The sequence below is a fragment of the Moschus berezovskii genome, chromosome 28 (genome assembly GCF_049115385.1).
Source record: "Moschus berezovskii isolate FMDL1 chromosome 28, NW_MosBer_1.0, whole genome shotgun sequence".
NCBI classification, from domain to species: Eukaryota; Metazoa; Chordata; class Mammalia; order Artiodactyla; family Moschidae; genus Moschus; species Moschus berezovskii.
Genome location: NC_142487.1, coordinates 4388515 through 4407476, shown reverse-complemented (window position 1 = coordinate 4407476; position 18962 = coordinate 4388515). Strand labels below are relative to the sequence as shown.

At 42.9% G+C, this 18962-nt stretch overlaps 1 protein-coding gene across 2 annotated transcripts in view; it reads left to right on the top strand.

The window, feature by feature from the left end:
* Positions 1-1505: 1505 nt before the first annotated feature.
* The window catches only part of YES1 (YES proto-oncogene 1, Src family tyrosine kinase), a 68763-nt gene continuing 51306 nt past the window's right edge, over positions 1506-18962 (top strand). The window contains exon 1 of one of the 2 annotated variants that reach the window (XM_055417131.2): positions 1506-1685. The gene's annotated coding sequence lies outside the window, so the exon portion shown is untranslated. Of the gene's footprint in view, positions 1686-1789; positions 1997-18962 lie in introns of those variants that run through there. The other variant, XM_055417130.2, reaches the window with a different exon arrangement.

Here is an 18962-nt window from a genome sequence, read left to right as displayed (position 1 = left end):
AACAAAGATAATGTAAGGAAACATGTAGGAGAGATTTTGACACCCTCGCCCACCTTTAAAACTCCATACAGAATATTTTCAAAACCACCTCACCCCTTATAGAGTTAACTTTAGTATTCTAGAATTGACTTTAACGTATTTTAACCAGTATTTTACAGTTGATTTTATGAAGCTGAGAGGTGTTTTTGTTTTGAAGATGAGTTTAGGACAAAGATATAATCTCTATTTTATATAGAAGTTTAGAAAAGTAACAGTTCAAGGAATTTATTTTCTAGTTAAAAATAAGTTAAATGTTAAGTTTCATGACATGTTTATTTATTATTTATTTTGGCCAAACCAAGAGGCAGGGAGGCGCTTAAATCCTGGATTAGGGATGGAACCTCCTGCCTTCTGCAGTGCAAGTGCACAGTCTGAACCAGTGGACCACCATGGTTAGTAAACCAACATGAAATTTTTCATGCCCATGACACTCAAGAGTAAATGAGGTTTTGGTAGCTAAATCTATTAAAGCACCTTGTAGTTAATGTAAATGCCTAAGCCTATCTTTGGTTCATCTAGTGAGCTGAAAAAACATTTTCTTTCATACCCTTATATAGAGTTTCCTTAATTCCTAGAATACCAGAATACTGACACATATGATTGTATCATTTTGTGTTTGTCAAGGATGATTCTGAATTTCACTGAAAACCACAAAGGAAACCAATAGTCCCAGCATTAGTAGCTCTGATAACCCCACCACAGAGGAAATACGAAGAGGAAGTTAATCTACGAGTCTGACAGGGCAGTGATTTCAGCGGAAGAGACTCAATATTCAGCCCTTTCTGACAGTGACTGGCCCACATTTTAGAATTCCAGGTCCTTCTGGACACTCTCCCCTTTCCGTCTAGCGACCGGCTGCAAGATATAGGAGTCCAGCTGGTGGGTGCTCTGCCTTCGTTGGAGTGGCAGCCTCAGTTTCCACAGCTGTCAAATGGGGCTGTGATACCTGCCGCCCGCTCCGGCGCACCCCCGGCCCCGCAGTTCCTCGGCTGGGACATCGCCAGCATCGCCTAAGAATACGCGGTCCCAAGATAAGCCCAAACCACCATTACCGGGAGAGTCGCCAACAGAACTCGGCTTCGGTCCCCTCTCCCGGCAAGGCTGGTTCGACCTACAGTCAACAGGAAGCTCCCGGGGCTGGGACTGGATCCCCGGGTCGGAAGGCGGCCAGACGCGAGCGTTTCTGGACGGCTATCAGGCGGGTGATGAGCGTGTCAGGAACGCCCCCCTGGCTCACGCGGCGCGACTGAGATTTTACTACCCGCGACAAAGGGTGCGGAAGCCTAGTGCCGAGGAGCCAAGAGCCAGCCCCCAAACTCCCCGGTCCTCCCCCACGGAAACAAAGCCCTCGGCAGCACAGAGCCGGGCGAAGGGGGCGGGCAGCGCACTACCTCTCGCGCGGCAGCCGCGGGGTCCGCGGGCGGGGAGGCGGCGCTGTGGGAGGAAAGCCGCCCCCTCACGCCCCCTCAGCCTGCGCCGCCTCGGGCCCCGCCGCCATGTTGGGTCGGGATTAGCGACTCGGTCTCGCCGCAGACGGCGACCGCGGGAGGGCTGGCCCGCCCCCCGAGGGGGCGCGCGCGACGGCGGCGGCGGCGGCGCCGGAAGGCGGGGTCGCCGGAGCCGGGCCGGGCGCGGCGCGAGTTCCGGTGAGCGGGTGGGCGCGCGGGCAGGTAGCCCCGCCCCCCGGGCCGGCCTGGGGGCGGGGCCGGGAGTGAGGGCGGGCCCCGCGCGGGGAGAAGGTGGAGCGCGAGGCCGCGGGGTGGGGAGCCCGGGAACTCCCTCCTCCTCGAGCGGAGCGCCGGAGGCTGGCTGTGCCGTCGTCGCTGCCGCCCGGCGCCCGGGACGAGGAGGTGGAGGACGGGAGCGGGCGCCGCGGGCCTGGTCTCCGCCCGCCGCCCCCTCCCCGCCACCCTTCCGCGCTGCTGCGGCGACTCATGCGAGCGCGGCCGGAGCGCAGGTAAGGAGCCGGCGGGGGCCCCGCAGCGCTAGGCCCGGCGCCCGCGCGCGCCCGGCGGCGCCGCCGCTCCCGCCCCCGCCGCTCCGAGTCGGGAAGTTCGGGGGAAACTTCTCCCCTCCCCCGGCCCGGCCGGCCCGGCGGGCGTGTCTCCTTCCCGGCGCTACCTGCTCGCCCCCTGCTAGGTCTCCGCCCCGTCCAGTGCTTCCCGGTCCCGCCCAGGTCCGACCTAAGGTCCCCGGAGCGGCGGGAGTCCCGCACCCGAGTCTGTAAGGTTGGCTGGCCGCCCGGCGCGGGGGCGGCGGGGCCCCCTTCGGGCCGAGGGGGGAGGCGGGGGCAGCGGCCCTTCCCGGCTCGGGGTCGCGGGTCCGCGGGTCGGCTGCGCCGGCGGCATCTGTGCCGGGGGTGGGGCGGGGGAGCCTCCGGCTGCACTGGGTTTGATTGAAAACCGCAACATGTTAAAGTTTTCCTTTGTTTTGGGTTGGGGGTTGGGAAATATGCCGTTTTCAGCGTGCACTTTTACAGCAGTTCTGCCGCTCCGCCTCCCCCCCTTGGTTCGGTTCTCTGTCCGCATGTGTTATAGAAAATCTTGTTTTAATGTGTGTTTTTCTTCTTGGTAATTGCTTCCAGCTTTCGCTCTATTGGGCATGGGGCAGCGTTGTTTTAAGAAGCTCTTCGAAAATCAAGTCCGACGTAGGGACTGATTTTGCTTTGTGGTGGGTGGGACCCGAGGCGGTTCGGATTGGGTAGAATTACTTTCTGCTTAATTAATTAAAACACGCACGGCCTGACACACGGTCTAACGATTTGTAAGTTGTTAGAGAAATGAAAAGTTCAGTCTCCTCAGGGATCAAACTTTATGTACATGCCATTTATTATGTGTGTGTGTTCCCACTGGTACGTGCGTGCACATTGGTGATCTCACGTACACACATATGTGACTGTGGTATATTCGAGCATTGCAGCTGCAGGAATGCAGTGACAAAAATTATCGTGACAGTTCTAAGCCATCCTGTTAAATTATCTGTAGTTAAAACTACACGCTAAGGAAAATATTACTAATACATACATGTGACTATAGGCATTTTAAGGCGAAGTGGTAAATTTAATTCTTAACTAGCACAATGGTTAGTACACAGTGGACAGGAAACTCTTTGAATGGACAGGTAATGAAGTGTCCTGTATTACAAGCCGAGGATCTTATATGTGTTAAGCATGGTTTTTCATCTATTCTGTGAGAAAGTTGTATTTCAACATTTATATTTTATTCTGTTTTACTAATATATTAGACCTCTTCCGTAGTTGACCTTTTAAGAAAAGGACATTTAATTGTATTTTAATTTTTGGATATTAGCTAAACTTCAGTGGAGATTCATCGGGTCCTAAATTTGAAAAAAAAAAAGACTGCTCTGAATCTAAATACAAGACAGTTCATATCCACGTTTCCAGGATAAAATATAAAAGGGCTCTTAAAATACATACTCTGCTGTAACCACCATAATGTTATAATAGCTTTAATTTTGCAGTATGTTTTTGCTGACTTCATAAACCACAAAATTGACTCCTTTCTGTTTAACCGAAAGTGAAATTACAGCTTTGACCTATCTTATGGGATAGGTGGAATTTGTCTTATGGCTGAAGTGTAATATTAATACATGGCTCAAGTTGTTTTTTATAAATCAGTAGGTTCTCAAGCTGAAAAATCAATGTGCAAATAAATCTTCATGATATGTTCTGTTAAAATAATAAATATTTTAAAAGAATAGCAGTGAACCGGTGTAAATGAAACATTACTGACAAATGCTCTAAGTCTTGTTTATGTAATAGTGTTCAGTTTTCTTCTCTCATGGGGTCGCAGAGTTGGACACAACTGAGCGACTGAACTGAGGCAGTAAATAATTAATGTAATTTTTCTCTATATGTACCTTTAGCTCTTAATCTAGTGAATCTCTTTAACATAGACACGGCTTATTGTTAGTTCCTATTAGCATTATGGTTTAAAAAAAAAGCAGCAGCCTAATATCAAAAATGTTTAAAGAGCGGTACAAGGTCTGGCGACTTTGAATGCAAACTTAGGTGATAAAACTATGTATTTTTTAAAAAAACCTGCAAGGAAATGATTTCTAGAGAAGTACCAAGATTAGAGAGGAGGGAGGAAACTGATTGGGACCTGGATCCTGGAGTGATGTTCTTTCACCTGATGGCAGTTACAAGGGTGTCGAAAGTGTGTAGTTCATTAAGCCATGATTACTTTTCTGAATCTGTGTTTTAGTCTATGTGAAACTTTTTTTTTCCTTTTTTATAAAAAGCCTATGTGTAATGTGCTTTATAAAGGACTTCATGGAAGAACTTAATATTTGATCACTTTAGAACACTGCTTGGGTTGCCCATTTGCAAACAGGTTAGACCCTATTAAATGGTAACTGGCAGATAACCAGCAGGTGCATGTAACTACTTCTGCATATAAATAACATGTTAATTACATTAATATTTTGAGACAAGACACCAGATTTAACTTTAAATCCTCTTCAGTTTTGCATGTTGTACATGACAAATAGTAGGTAACCAGAGTGTGTTTTTAAACTAGTGGACACAGTTCTGTCATCAGATATAAAATATACCCTGTTTTTCAGCAAGTTATGGTAATTAAGACTCAAAATTTAACTGTGGCATCAAAGCAATATGTCTTTTCATCCATTTTCAGTTTTCTGGAACAGTAATCCTTCAGATCAGTCATTTCAGCCTGTTCTGATATCCTTAAGGATATCTTAAAATTATCAGCTTAAAATAAGTTTTAGTTTACTCAGACTTCATGAAGATGTGCTGAACAGTACCTGAAGAGATAGTGTTTTGTTTCAGGCGACAGTTTTATACTGGAGTTTCTGAAATGCTGTGGGTCGTTGCCTTGTGCTTTACTTGCTGTATGGAATGGGTTGCTGTAGTTGGCGTGTTGTTTCTTTGCCTTGCTGTAAAGCAGAGTTGAAGAGATCATGTCTGTGCCACGTTCTTACATCACAGGAACTTTCAGTTATGTTATAATGGTGATGTTTGTGGCGCTGGCTTTGTTGTGTGAACTATTTACAGGAAGTTTTAGTTAAGATCTTCCATTGTTCAGAAGGCTGCATGGCTTAGGTCACCTTTAGTTCACTTTTAAACAGGTCTATAATACAAGTTCCTCTAGCGAGGTACAACTGCTTTTCTTTAAAGGAAGCCATCTGTTCCTCTTAAAGTATCTTGGTATCTGGTTGGTGGTGTGTGCGGCCGTCTTGTGTGTGGCTGCAGTGGGGTATGTCGTCTCTTTTCTTCCTCTCAGCTGCTCCAGCGCCACAATTAGGCTGCCTATTGCTCAGCTGCAGCTGCTGGGTGATTATGAACCATCCAGCTCCTGTCTAAACTCAGAGGCAGATTTAGCAAAAGGAGCTATAGAAACAGCAGAGGGTGAAAGAGAAGAGCCGGTGCCGCTGCCAGTATCATTTTAACACGTCTATGTGCCAAGGAATCGTTGGCTGCAGCAGCACCACTGTTGTCTTGGAACTAGCAGACTTGATAGCAACACCTCCTGCTCTGGCTTGGGTTTACCTGGTGTTATTCTTTAAGATCTTGAACTTCCCTCCAGGGCAGAGAGGGAATCCTGTAAGTTGAGAGTACAGGATAACTACAGTGAGGTTACTGATGGACTGAGCTGTGCTTCCCCCTCTGTGCCCCGCCCCCCACCATAGCAGTGCCCTGCAGTGCCCCTTATTTGAGTATAGATAGGATTTCAGATTGTCTGAAGCTTATATGAACCACATACTCTGCTGCTTTAAGCTGTGTCTCTTGGAAGTGCTGCTGCTGTTTCTGTTGTTTGGTGGGTGGCAGAGCTGATACACAGGTTCTTTGTACTCTCAGCCTTTCTTCCAGGAAGTGGAAGACCTTTAAGAGGGATTATTTCTAGAGCTAGCCACACAGGGCATCTCCCCTGTGACTGCTTGAGTTCTGCAAGTAGGAACCCCAGATTATTTTTCCTATTGTTCTTCATTTGTTCCTTGGGTATGAGAAGATGGACATCAGCAAACACATACACAGCATCAGCTGTATATGGCAAGCCCCAGCCTGGAAGATGCTGCAGGCAAATTGTTGCAGGTTCTGAAATATTTCTCAGTTTATGATTATGCCAAGCAGAGAGCAACGACGTCTTGTCCTCTTTTACCGCTGTTATTGTTCAGTCATGTCCGACTCTTTGCGACCCCATGGACTGTAGCCCACCAGGCTCCTCTGTCCATGGGATTTCCCAGGCAGAAATACTAGAGTGGGTTGCCATTTCCTTTTCCAGAGGATCTGCTCCACCCAGGGATCGAACCCTTGTCTCTGGCCACCAAGGAAGCCCCTCTTTACCATACCATTGGAAGATCTAGGTAGTTCCCCTTGCTAGTTGAGGTTTTCGAATTTAATGGTTCAAGATTTGGTCAGTTTGGGGAAGGGGACAGAAAGTGTTGGGAGAAGTAGCTCTCAAACTTACATAGCCAAAAGGAGGGAAGACGTCCTGAAGACTGCACACTTGATTTTGTTACTGTGGCACATATTCTACAATACACTGGTGTGTTGACCCCCACTCTCTGTGCTCCCATAGAACCCTGGTATCAAAGCATAGTTCTCCTTCCTTTCCAATTATTTCTTCTCATGACCGTGATATACTTGACCTGTGGTAAGCAACTGTTTGACGTGAATCTTTGAGATCAGTCCCTAGGAGAATAAATCCTTAATAAATCTTGAATTGTATACAGGGATGTGGTTCAATGTATATTTATATGAGTTTATATGCACAGACTTTATCCACACGTGTTTATAACGTATACCTGTACTAAAATTTTGCAAAAGTAGCTTAATGCTTTTTCAGAAACTAATGTTAAAACAAGTTCTTTAGATTTTTAACCCTCAAAGTTGTGGCCTAGAAAATCATTTTTATAAAACTGTTTAAAAAGTTTCAACTTTAAATGTGAACTTAAAGATCATTTTGCTATTTCTAACATAAACTGGAATCTTTGTTGTTGAAGTTATACATACTAGTTTCTAGTAAAGTTTATGTTAATTTCTTTTTTTTTTTTTTTTTTTTACTATTTTAATGAGTGTTGAAAACCCAAAATCTTAGATTGTAAGAAAATACATTTGGTATCCTATCAGTGACAGTCATTATTATAATTATGACTTTAAAAATATTAATATATTTCAAGGACAAAATGATGAAGAAATCTTCATCTTCTTGATGTAACACACGAAAGAATGCATAGGTCATAGGGTATGTCTGCTGAATTATTCGTGGGGGTGGAGACAGGAAGTACTGGGAGAAGGAGACTGACCCCTGAAATTTAAAGATTGTCTGGTTTCAGCCTCTGTTCCTAACAATGTGTTGATCTAAACTGATTATAGACGATAGTCACTTCTCGAATTTTTTTAATGTAACTTTCAGTTTCTTAGCATTAAGTAGAAATTTGGATGAGGTGGAGAAAATCAGTGGCTTTTGCTGCTCAACACTTAAAACTGTTCCATGGCAAGTTTATTGGTTTCTTGTGTGTGTTAGTCGCTCAGTCGTGTCCTTCTCTTTGCGACCCCACAGACTGTAGCCTGACAGGTTTCTCTGTCCGTGGAATTCTGCAGGCAAGAATACTGGAGTGGGTTGCCATTCCCTTCTCCAATGGATTTCTTACATTTACTCTAATGCAATTAATATTGATATTTCCACTTTTGAAATAACAGCAGTCAAGCATTTGAAAAAGAGCAGAGAAGGTAACGTAGTGTAATAAGGACAGGACCAAAAGGTGGAAGACCACCTGGATTTTAACTTCACTTCTGACAGGGAAGAGCTGTGTTTGTTGGTGTTTGGTCTCTCAGTCGTGTCTGAATCTCTTGCAATCCCATGGACTGCAGCCTGCCAGGCTCCTCTGTTCATGGGATTCTCCAGGCAAGAACACTGGAGTGGGTTGTCATTTCCGTGTCCAGGGGATCTTTCCAACCTCGGGATCGACCCCGCATCTCCTGCTTTGGCAAGTGGATTCTTAGCCACTAAGCTTGTGGTCTTGGTCAATTCAGTGAACTCCGTAGGCCTCAGTCCCACCGTTTGAAATGTGGGTATAGTGTTTTCTAATGCCTTGCTGCTGCTGCTAAGTCACTTCAGTCGTGTCCCACTCTGTGCGACCCCATAGATGGTAGCCCACCAGGCTCCGCCGTCACTGGGATTCTCTAGGCAAGAACACTGGAGTGGGCTGCCATTTCCTTCTCCAGTGCATGAAAGTGAAAAGTGAAAGTGAAGTCGCTCAGTCGTATCCGACTCTTCACGACCCCATGGACTACAGCCTACCAGGCTCCTCCACCCATGGGATTTTCCAGGCAAGAGTACTGGAGTGGGTTGCCATTGCCTTCTTCTTCTAATGCCTTATGTGACTCTATTACAGTTGAACGTTTTTATGTTGATAAAAATGTTAAGGAGATGCTTTAGAGTCTAAAATTTGAGATCCGATCAGATATCAGATAAGTAAAAGGGTAAAAAAATTGACCCATGGACTTAACACTGGACTTCCTCAAGCAAATGCAGTGTATTCCATTCAATAAGTGGGCATTTATTAAACCTATGATGCAGCAAATACAGTGCCAGTTGTGATGTTATGAAAATGATGGCAGCATGACTGCTGCCTTCTAGGAATTCACAGTTGGGTGGAGCTGGCTATAATTAGGAGGCTGTTATGAATTTTTTAGATTGATCTTAGTGTGATAATCCGTTAGGATACTGCTCTGATTTTTGATGGTATTAGGGTGTGATATATCTGAAATCTTTGCACTGCATAGATTTAGATTCTAGTAAACTGATTGAATTCTTTAGGCAGGAAGGCTTGAGTTGATGTTTTTCTAGATGTTAGTTCTTTACAGGTATTAGTCACTCACATACACAGGCTCCCCAACACCTATCTAGAAGTTTTACTAGAAAAAAGCACATTTGAAAGCAAGGCTTTTAAAAATATTTTCAGATTTATTTTGCAGTGAAATTAGAAAAGTGAGGACTTACTGATTCATTGAAGCTCATAGTTGTGATGTCATTTAACAGTCATGACTGGATGACAGCTTTGCCCCATTGTGTCAGAAAACACACTTAACATTAGTGTTAAAACGAATTTACTTTTTTAATTGACAAAAGGGCAGACTAACTGTTTTGGATGTTTTTCTTTAATATGTGTAATTAATATTTAGAACAAGCCATGGGCATTTGAAAATGGTTAGCTTTTTAAGGTTTACAGAGTATTGAATAGAAAGAAAGAGACTGAAGGAAAAGAAAGGAAGCTAAAATTGTAAGGTTGAAAGTAAAATTACTTTTTCCGGAAAAAGTTCTTTTCTGTAGGGTTTGTCTTTTTGGTTAGATTCTGGGCAGCCCGTTAGAGTTTACCTGTAAAAGCCTAATATACAGATATAACAGTGTTTCAGTGGTAAATATGTTCTGATTGATTTTAGGTTTGGTTTTTTTAATTCACCAGGCTCCGTGAACACAGGAAATACCTGTCCTACCAAATGCTCTGATTATACAGTGGGTGAACCTATATTTCTGCGAGCCACCCTCTCTCCCCACCTTCCCTGCTTTTCACTATTTAAAAATCACTGCTGTGAGCTCCATATTAGGATGTGAGGACTCTAAGCTTGATATTAGGACAGGAGCTTCCCTAGTTCCTCCTGCCGGCTTGTACTGAAGCTTGCCTCCTGCTCCGACCCTGTAGGACAGTGTGAGAAATGGAAGCAGGTCAAAAGACTGGGAATGAGAAACGAAAACGAGGAAGGCGGAAGGGAAAACTGGGCAGTGGACGTAATGAGGAGTCTGTGATTTTCTTTTTCATGTCCTTTTATCTGTCTCACACCCGTTCACTCCTCCTCTTAGGCATTGGGTAAGGAAGGAATAAGACCTGTTTTATGACATATGCTTTGCTATACATTATCATGTTTAACTTAAATCTTTGAAATGCCTTTCCAAAAACATGGAAGAATCATGTGTAAGATAGGCTTTCATTACACACAAAGGAAAATTGAGGACCAACAAGGATATGTGATTTGCTGAGGTCACATGACGAGGTGATGTGCCTGAATGACTGACAGCAAGAGTGTTTCTTGCGAGATGCCTTCCTTGGGGTTAAGGGGCAGCGATGTGGGGGACTTCTTATCTTTTTCCTTCTGCTTTAAAGTGTGCATTTGTATTGGGGTTGAGAATTTTCAACACCTAGACTTTTCTTTTTAATGGAAGTGGCTTTGTGGTACATATTTCATAATAAATGTCAAGGTCAGAAATTATATGTGCTGAAAAAGATGGCTTATTACACTGGACTGTAGCAAATGCTTTCCTTTCACAAGTTTGGGTTTGTAATGAAAAATTAATATACTAATTTCAAAGCATTATCTTTTTTATGAAACAAGATGTACAGCCCGATTGCAAAGAAACAGTGTTCACATGTTTTTCCAATCAAGTTTTTTTTCCTATTTAAATTTAATTCATCAAGGAATTCCCTGGCGGTCCAGTGGTTAGAGCCGAGGGCCCGGAATCAATCCCTGGTTAGGGAACTAAGATCTCATAAGCTTCTCACAAGCCATACGGTGTGGCTAAAGAAAATAATTACATTAACATTTTTTTTCAATTAAATAATTATTTTTCAAATTTATTAATCAGAAGAACAAAGAAGCATGCAGAAATGGGTTACTACTCTTAACTCAACTGTAGTAAATGCTGTTCTTCAGTAAGTTTGGGTTTGTAAAGTGTATATATTGTCTGTATGTATAAAGTCAGCACTCCTCCCCCATACATATATGTCTATAGTTTATACTCGTATCAGTTTTCCAACTCCAAAGCTGGATCACGCTGTACAGCATTGCCTTCTTTTCTACTGAGTACATGATTTATTCCTTGATGAGTTGGTAGAAATAGCTGAAAGCTGTGTCTTATCTACGTTGTCCTCATCACGTTTCGGGCTCATGCTGCAGAAAGAGAGAAACTTTCTGGTTTGCTCCATGGGGAGGACAGGGATTTCCTGAACCTTGGTGCAGACTCACCAGCCGACAAAGCTGCACTTCCTTCTAGAGGAAATCCAGTAGGATTCTTCCATACTGGCTTGTTCCTTTAAATCTTATTGTTTGTTTCATGAATTCCTTGCTCTCTGGATGAAGGGTCTCATCTCAAGCTCTAAATGGAAATTTTGTTTGCTACTCTTTGGCCACTGTGTCCAGTTCCATTGGCAGTGATTTCCCTCACCACCTTGGCTTCCTTTTATTTCTTCATTTTCTCATGTAAGACTGTACCCTTTATCTTCACTAATAAGCTGGAGCACTGTTTTCTGTGGGAATACAGCTTGATGTTGTAGCATTATTATCCCACATAGAATATCTGCAGTATATCACTACCAGCAGTTTTCCATTACTGCCTGTGCGTATTGAGTCTCCATGAGGGTTGGCAGATAGGTTTTATCATGTTGTGCCAGGGACATCCCTGATGATGCAGTGGTTACACGTCTGTGCTGCCACTTCAGGGGGCACAGGTTCTGTCCCTGGTTGGGAGCTGGCCTCCCTGAATGCCAGGCAGCACAGCCAAACAGCAAAAAACTATGCCAACTCTAAATGCTTGGAATGGCTGCCACTAGAATGTAAGCTCCACGAGGGCAGGGATCTTGATTTTGTTTACTAAAGTTATCTCATATATCTAACAGTAACACATAGTAGACACATGTTAAATGTATATATATTTTTTAATGTGGGAGAGTGCATCAATTTGCTGACCGTGTTTATCTAGCATGGGCATGGGAGAAAGCAATGTCAGCAGCCAGCTCCTCGCTGAAAACTCATGTGGTTACCTCAGGACTCCTTGTAGTGGCGGGCCCAGTGCTAAACAATGGCATTGATGCTCAGGATGAATTCAAATAAACATTCTACTCGAGTCTGATGGAGAAACTGTGATTTGATTTAGCAGTGACATGTAAATGTAAGGAGAGGTGAGAAAAGTACTTTTAGTAAGTGGATTTTTCTTTATATCATAGTTCCTAGCTTTTATTTTATTTTTATCAGTTGTGTCTGACTCTTTGAGAGTCCATGGTCTGTAGCCCGCAAGGCTCCTCTGTACGTGGGATTCTCCAGGCAAGAATACTGGAATGGGTAGCCATTCGTTTCTCCAGGGGATCTTCCCGACCCAGCAATTGAACCTGGGTCTCTTGCATTGCAGGCAGATTCTTTACCATCTGAGCCCCCAGGGAAGTCCCTAGCGATGTCTCTGGCAGCCATGCTGTTAAGAACTCTGGCACTTGTTGGTTTCCCTTATATTGATGGTATCATATGCAGGTGTTTGGTTGAAAGTAGAACTGAGACAAATAGTCCTTGGCAGGGCAGTTACCTTCTAGTGACAGCGTTACACCGTAGAAGAGGAGACGGACCCCCTAGCGATGTCTCTGGCAGCCATGCTGTTAAGAACTCTGGCACTTGTCAGTTTCCCTTACATTGATGGCATCATATACGGGTGTTTGGTTGAAAGCAGAACTGAGACAAATAGTCCTTGGCAGGGCAGTTACCTTCTAGTGACAACATCGCACCATAGAAGGGGAGACAGACTTTTTAGTGGAAAAGTTGCAGGCCCTGCCTTGGTAGGGGACAGGAAGTAGCCTAGTAGTTGCCTGAAACTGTACAATTTAGTTGTGTAAACATGGTTATAATATTTATTTGAAAGACGTGGACATAGATGCTATCTTCTTAATTCAGGCAACAATATTTGAGTTCAGTTCAGTCGCTCAGTTGTGTCCAACTCTTTGCGACCCCATGAACCACAGCACGCCAGGCCTCCTTGTCCATCACCAATTCCCGGAGTCCACCCAAACCCATGTCCATCGAGTCAATAATGCCATCCAACCATCTCATCCTCTGTTGTCCCCTTCTCCTCCTGCCCTCAATCTTTCCCAGCATCAGGGTCTTTTCCAGTGAGTCAGCTCTTCGCATTAGGTGGCCAAAATATTGGAGTTTCAGCTTCAACAGCAGTCCTTCTAATGAACACCCAGGACTGATCTCCTTTAGGATGGACTGGTTGGATCTCCTTGCAGTCCAAGGTACCCTCAAGAGTGTTCTCCAACACCACAGTTCAAAAGCATCAATTCTTCAGCGATCAGTTTTCTTTATAGTCAAACTCTCACATCCATACATGACCACTGGGAAAACCATAGCCTTGACTAGAAGGACCTTTGTTGGCAAAGTAATGTCTCTGCTTTTTAGTATGCTGTCTAGGTTGGTCATAACTTTCCTTCCAAGGAGTGTCTTTTAATTTCATGGCTGCAGTCACCATCCTCAGTGATTTTGGAGCCCAGAAAAATAAAGTCAGCCACTGTTTCCACGTTTCCCCATCTATCTGCCATGAAGTGATGGAACCTAATGCCATGATCTTAGTTTTCTGAATGTTGAGCTTTAACCCAACTTTTTCACTCTCTTTCACTTTCATCAAGAGGCTTTTTAGTTCCTCTTCACTTTTTGCCATAAGGGTGGTGTCATCTGCATATCTGAGGTTATTGATATTTCTCCCGGCAATCTTGATTCCAGCTTGTGCTTCCTACAGGCCGGTGTTTCTCATGATGTATTCTGCATATAAGTTAAATAAGCAGGGTGACAATATACAGCCTTGACACACTCCTTTTCCTATTTGGAGCCAGTCTGTTGTTCCATGTCCAGTTCTAACTGTTGCTTCTTGACCTGCATACAGGTTTCTCAAGAGGCAGGTCAGGTGGTCTAGTATTCCATCTCTTTCAGAATTTTCCACAGTTTATTGTGATCTACACAGTCAAAGGCTTTGGCATAGTCAATGAAGCAGAAATAGATGTTTTTCTGGAACTCACTTGCTTTTCCTATGATCAATCGAATGTTGGCAATTTGATCTCCGGTTCCTCTGCCTTTTCTAAAACAAGCTTGAACATCTGGAAGTTCACCGTTCACGTATTGCTGAAGCCTGGCTTGGAGAATTTTAAGCATTGCTTTACTAGCATGTGAGATGAGTGCAATTGTGGGGTAGCTTGAACATTCTTTGGCATTGCCTTTCTTTGGGATTGGAATGAAGACTGACCTTTTCCAGTTCTGTGGCCACTGCTGAGTTTTCCATATTTGCTGGCATATTTAGTGCAGCACTTTATTTGAGTACAGAAGCAAACTAATAATGATGGTTTAAGACTCTGTCGGGCAGTTTACCACCTAAAGTAATGAAAACTCTAAAAAAGCCCTAGACTTTTCTACATGAAAAGTTTGGGAAACACTCTGGGAGGGGAGGGGGTCAGAACAGAACGGGACTTTTATCTACATTTGTATAGCATTTTTAGTGATTAAGAAAAGACAGTAATTAGCTGTATCAAAGAATTTGGTGGGGGTAGTGGTAGGTGGAAATAACAATGGACCTAAAACCTCCCTTTTCCCCAATCTCAAAGTGCACTTTCCCTCCAAATCCCCACCCCTGCCCCACTCCTTTAGGCCACTTCTCCTGGGGCTTAATTTTTGATTTTGAATTTTTTTTTTAATGAATAGAACTTAAGTCAGAAGGAGGAGCTTGTAATAAAGGTCAAGTGGAAGAGAGGGTCAAGAACCTCTTAGGATATTATCAGAGGATGAGTAGGACTTTTAGGATGATTGATGCTTACAAGATGGAGAATCTGACAGCATAGACAACTCTTAGAGATAAATCCACAGCCAGAAGTAAGAAAGAAACCACAGATCTGCAGTTTCAGAAAGTTGAAATAATCAGTAGTAAAAAAGAGCTGACATGTCTTCTTTTTAATCCCCTAAATTCTGTAACAAGAGGATATTCTTTGGTGGAAAAGCTAGTAAAAAAGTGTAAGAAACTAGTTAGGAGATAGTTAGGGCATCTAGCTTTAACTGATGTCAGGCTTTTAGGTCTCCAAGAATCCATTGGAAGGTTCTGAAAGACATTTCTGATACGCCCAGGACCCCACCAGTAATAGAAATCATGGAGACAGACATCTCAAAAAAGGAAAGAATTAAATGATGTCTTAAAAGGTGAATTTTAATAAATGCAGACACTGAAGGTTGCCTTTGAATCTGGACAGAATTCTGTCAGTTTATTAAACAGTTACCATTTATAAACAATTGGAATGTTATTAATACAAAGAAGTAACCTTTAACATTTGGTTGTCCAGCAGCGTTTTATGGAATCCTTTACCCACCTTTTGGAGTTTACAGGAATACTCACTCTGGGTCATCTGTCAATGGTACTTTTCCTGTGTTGGTGAGTGGTCCGACCTGATAAAGCTTCGTTTCCTTCTAAAGGCAAGGGCCAGTGATTCCTTTTCCACATTTTTTTTTCCTGTTTTATTTTCCCCTTTCTGCAATTAAATCTTCTAATGTCCCTATAAACTTTGCTTTATCTTTCTGATCGTATTCAGAGTCAGGGATATTAACACGCCTAAGGCTCTTTTTATGTATTTCTGGGTTTTGTTTTTTAAAGAAAAAATAAATTGGAGTATATGAGCATGGGTGTTTGTCCCATAATGTCTGTGAACATTGTTTTGTTTTCGTTATATATGTGAACAGTTTTTATTTGCTTTTTCACTTGAAGGCTACCGTGCATTTTTCCAGGTGGTAAACTGCTTGCTCATAACCTTTGCCAGTTTTGCTTTTGGGATGTCTTTTTCTGATAGATTTTTACAGACTGTTCATATACTATGGATACTAATCTTTCATGTTGCAAGCATTTCCCTCATATCTGCTTGTCTTTATTTTGTCTAATATTTTTATTTAATCTTAAAAAGTTATTGCAAATAATTTTCCTTTTGTAACTTCTGTATTTTGTATTCTAAGAATACTTTCCACAGCTGACAATCGTTTTAAAAATTCTGTTTATGGGTTTTTGTTTTTGTTTATATTGCAAATAATCTAGCTTTTTATTCTGAAATTTATCTATGTTGTGAGATAAGGTTCCAGTTCTTTGCTTCATCAGATGATGGAGCACACCAGCTGTTTATTAAATCTCTTCCTTTTTCCCACTGATTCAGAATGCCACCTTTAGCATTTACAGATTCTTACTCTCAGACTTGTTTGAGGGCACTCTTTATTTTCTGGATATTTACGTGTCTAGTCCTTGGCCAGTACCACATAACTAGATGATGAGGGTAATTGTGACCTTGATAGGAGCAGCAGCTAATTATTATTTACTTGTGTGTCCATCACAGCAGCAAATACTTTAAATGTATTTTACCTGATTGTTTCTTACAAAACCCTGAGTTCTTTTTTCTTTTGAAAATCTGGCTTAAATGTTCTGACGTGTAGCCGTTTTGTTTAATGAAAGGATTTGCTTTTTTTTTTTTCCTTCCCTGTAAGTCTCTGAAGCCCTAAGCCCCTCACAAACGTGCCTGTCCTTGCATTGGGGCCATGTCTGTCTTCTCTTTCTGGTTCACGTCTTAGCACATGTGCTGCCGGAGCAAGCAACTGAGTTAAGTATTCTCAATGTCTTTATTTTTACAGGTGAAGAAATAGGCTTTGAGAAGTTATGTTTGTTCAAGTTACAATCTAGGACTGCCACCACCTTTCCAGCTCCAGAGTCTATTCTCTGAACCACGAGGTTGTGGTTACTAGTGGGACACATTTCCTCATGTTTTCTCTTTTCAGAAATTTCTCAGCTGTTCTTATGCATCTACTTCTTCATGTGAACATCGTGATTTTGATGTAGATACTGTTAATTATTTAGATTTATTTAGGAAAGAATGGACATCATAATAATGGATCTCACTAAGAATAAGTGGCATGGTTCCATTTATTAAGGTTCTTTATATCCCACAGAGTTTTATTTTTTTAATATAGACTCTGAACATTTTTTTGTTAAGCTTATTCATAGGTATTATTTCATGTGTGGTTTTAGAAAAACTTGTTATTTGGAAATAATTTCAAAGTTACGGAAGAGTTGAAAAAATAGTGCAAAGAATTCCTCGAGCTCCCTCACCCAGATATACCAGTTGCTAACATTTTGCCTCAGTCACTAAAGAATCTGCCTGCAATGCAGGAGACTGGGGTTCAATCCCTGGGTCAGGAAGATTCCCCTGGAGGTGGGTATCCTCCCCACCCCACCCCCACCTTGAAAGTTACTTGCAAAAGTCATTCTCATTACCCTTAAGTACTACAGTGTGTATTCCTTAAAGCATGGTCATTTTCTTATACATCCACAGTACCGTCAAATCAAATTAAGGGGTTTTAACATCCCCATAATGCAGTCATCTAATAGACCACTGTCGTAGGTTGAATTGCATTCTGCTAGAAGTTCTAGGCCCCAGCATCTGTGAATGCAGCCTGATTTGGAAGCAGGGTGTCTGCAGATGTGATCTAGTTGAGACGTAGTCATATTGAATTAGGTGGCCCCAGTGCATTATGACCGGTGTCCTGTTAAGAGGGAAGTGCCATGTGACCAGAGGGACAGAGGTGGAGTGATGCAGCTGCGGACCAAGGAGCCCCACGGGCTGCCGCCCACAACCAGAAGTTAGGAGGGGCAGGGGAGGTTCTGTCCAGAGTTTTGGAGGGAGCATGGTCCTGCCAGCACCTTGATTTTGAACTGCTAGTCTCCCTGACTGTGAGAGAATCCTTTCTGTTTAAGCCTTTTTCTTTTCTTTTATTCCTTCCTTCCTTTCTAGCAGCCCTAAGACGCTAATGCAGCAGTCCATAATCCACATTTTTCTGATTGTCCCAATAATGTCCTTTATAGCAAAAATCCAGAATCCAACACACTGCATTTAGTTATGTCTCTTTGGTCTCCTTCAATCTGGATAGTTCTTCAACCTTTATCTTTCATGATGTTGATATTTTTGAAAAGTCAGAATGCTTGTTTTGTACAGTGTACCTCATTGAGATTTCTCTGTGCTTCCTTGTGATTAGATGCAGATTACGGGCAGGAATACTGCATCGGGGTGCTGTGCCCTGCCGTGTAGAGCCCATCAGGAACAAGGCTCCCCTTGTTAGTCTGTTCTGTTATTGGCAGTATTAACTCTTCTTTGGTAATGTGATATCTGTTGGGCTTCTCCACTGTAAAGTTAGCATTTTTTTCTTTTTCATTAATAGTTGATACATGGAAAAATAGTTTTAGTTTCCATGAATGTGAGTCTTTCCTGAATTGGTTATTGAAATGATGACTGCAGAATAATGCTTTTCTTAACCCTGTAATTCCTTCTACATTTATTAGTTGGGGTTCTCTAAGAAAATCTTCCTTTCACTGTCCTGTGTTATCAGTGATTTTTGGATTTTCTTTTCAGCCAACAGGTTATAATCCATTAGTGTCGTTATTCCTTTTGCTGCTCAATTTCATCCTACATTTGGCAAGCAAGAGCCTCTTCAGGATGCTTCCTGTATACTACGATATAGCCACATCTTGTTTTGATTACTGCTTATTTATTTTTTGGTATAAGTTGTCCCAGGCTCTGAAACCAAGCAGAGAGCTGGTGTGTCTGCAGTGCAGAAAGCCAAACTCTGACAGCGGGAGTTGTTAGCAAAAATAGGATTTGGTGAAGGGAACTGAGCAAGGCAGTGGGAGACAAGCCTCAGGTCCAGTGCAACTTGGTCTTGAGTTTGTTGTTCAGTTGCTGAGTCATGTTCCACTCTTCGCAACACCAGTGGTCTGTAGCCTGTCAGGCTTCTCTGTCCATGGAGTTCCCAGGCAAGAATATCGGAGTGGGTCTTGGAGTTGGGGATATTCTTAAAGGGGAAGAACAAAGAGGCTGGGATTAACCATGGTCTTGCGACATTCTGGATCATAGTATCGGGAGTCAGAATGTTTCTGGTTTATGATTCTCTGTCCAGGTGGTCCATGGCTCAGGAGTCAGTTAGCTGTCTTGCCCTAAAGAAATGACCCGATCTTGTATGTTACTGATGATATCTACAACAGCAATTGTAGGTGTCTGTTTCCAGTTGATTAGTGTTCAGTTAGCACAGGATTGAGGTCAGAGGGGACAAAAAAAGGGGT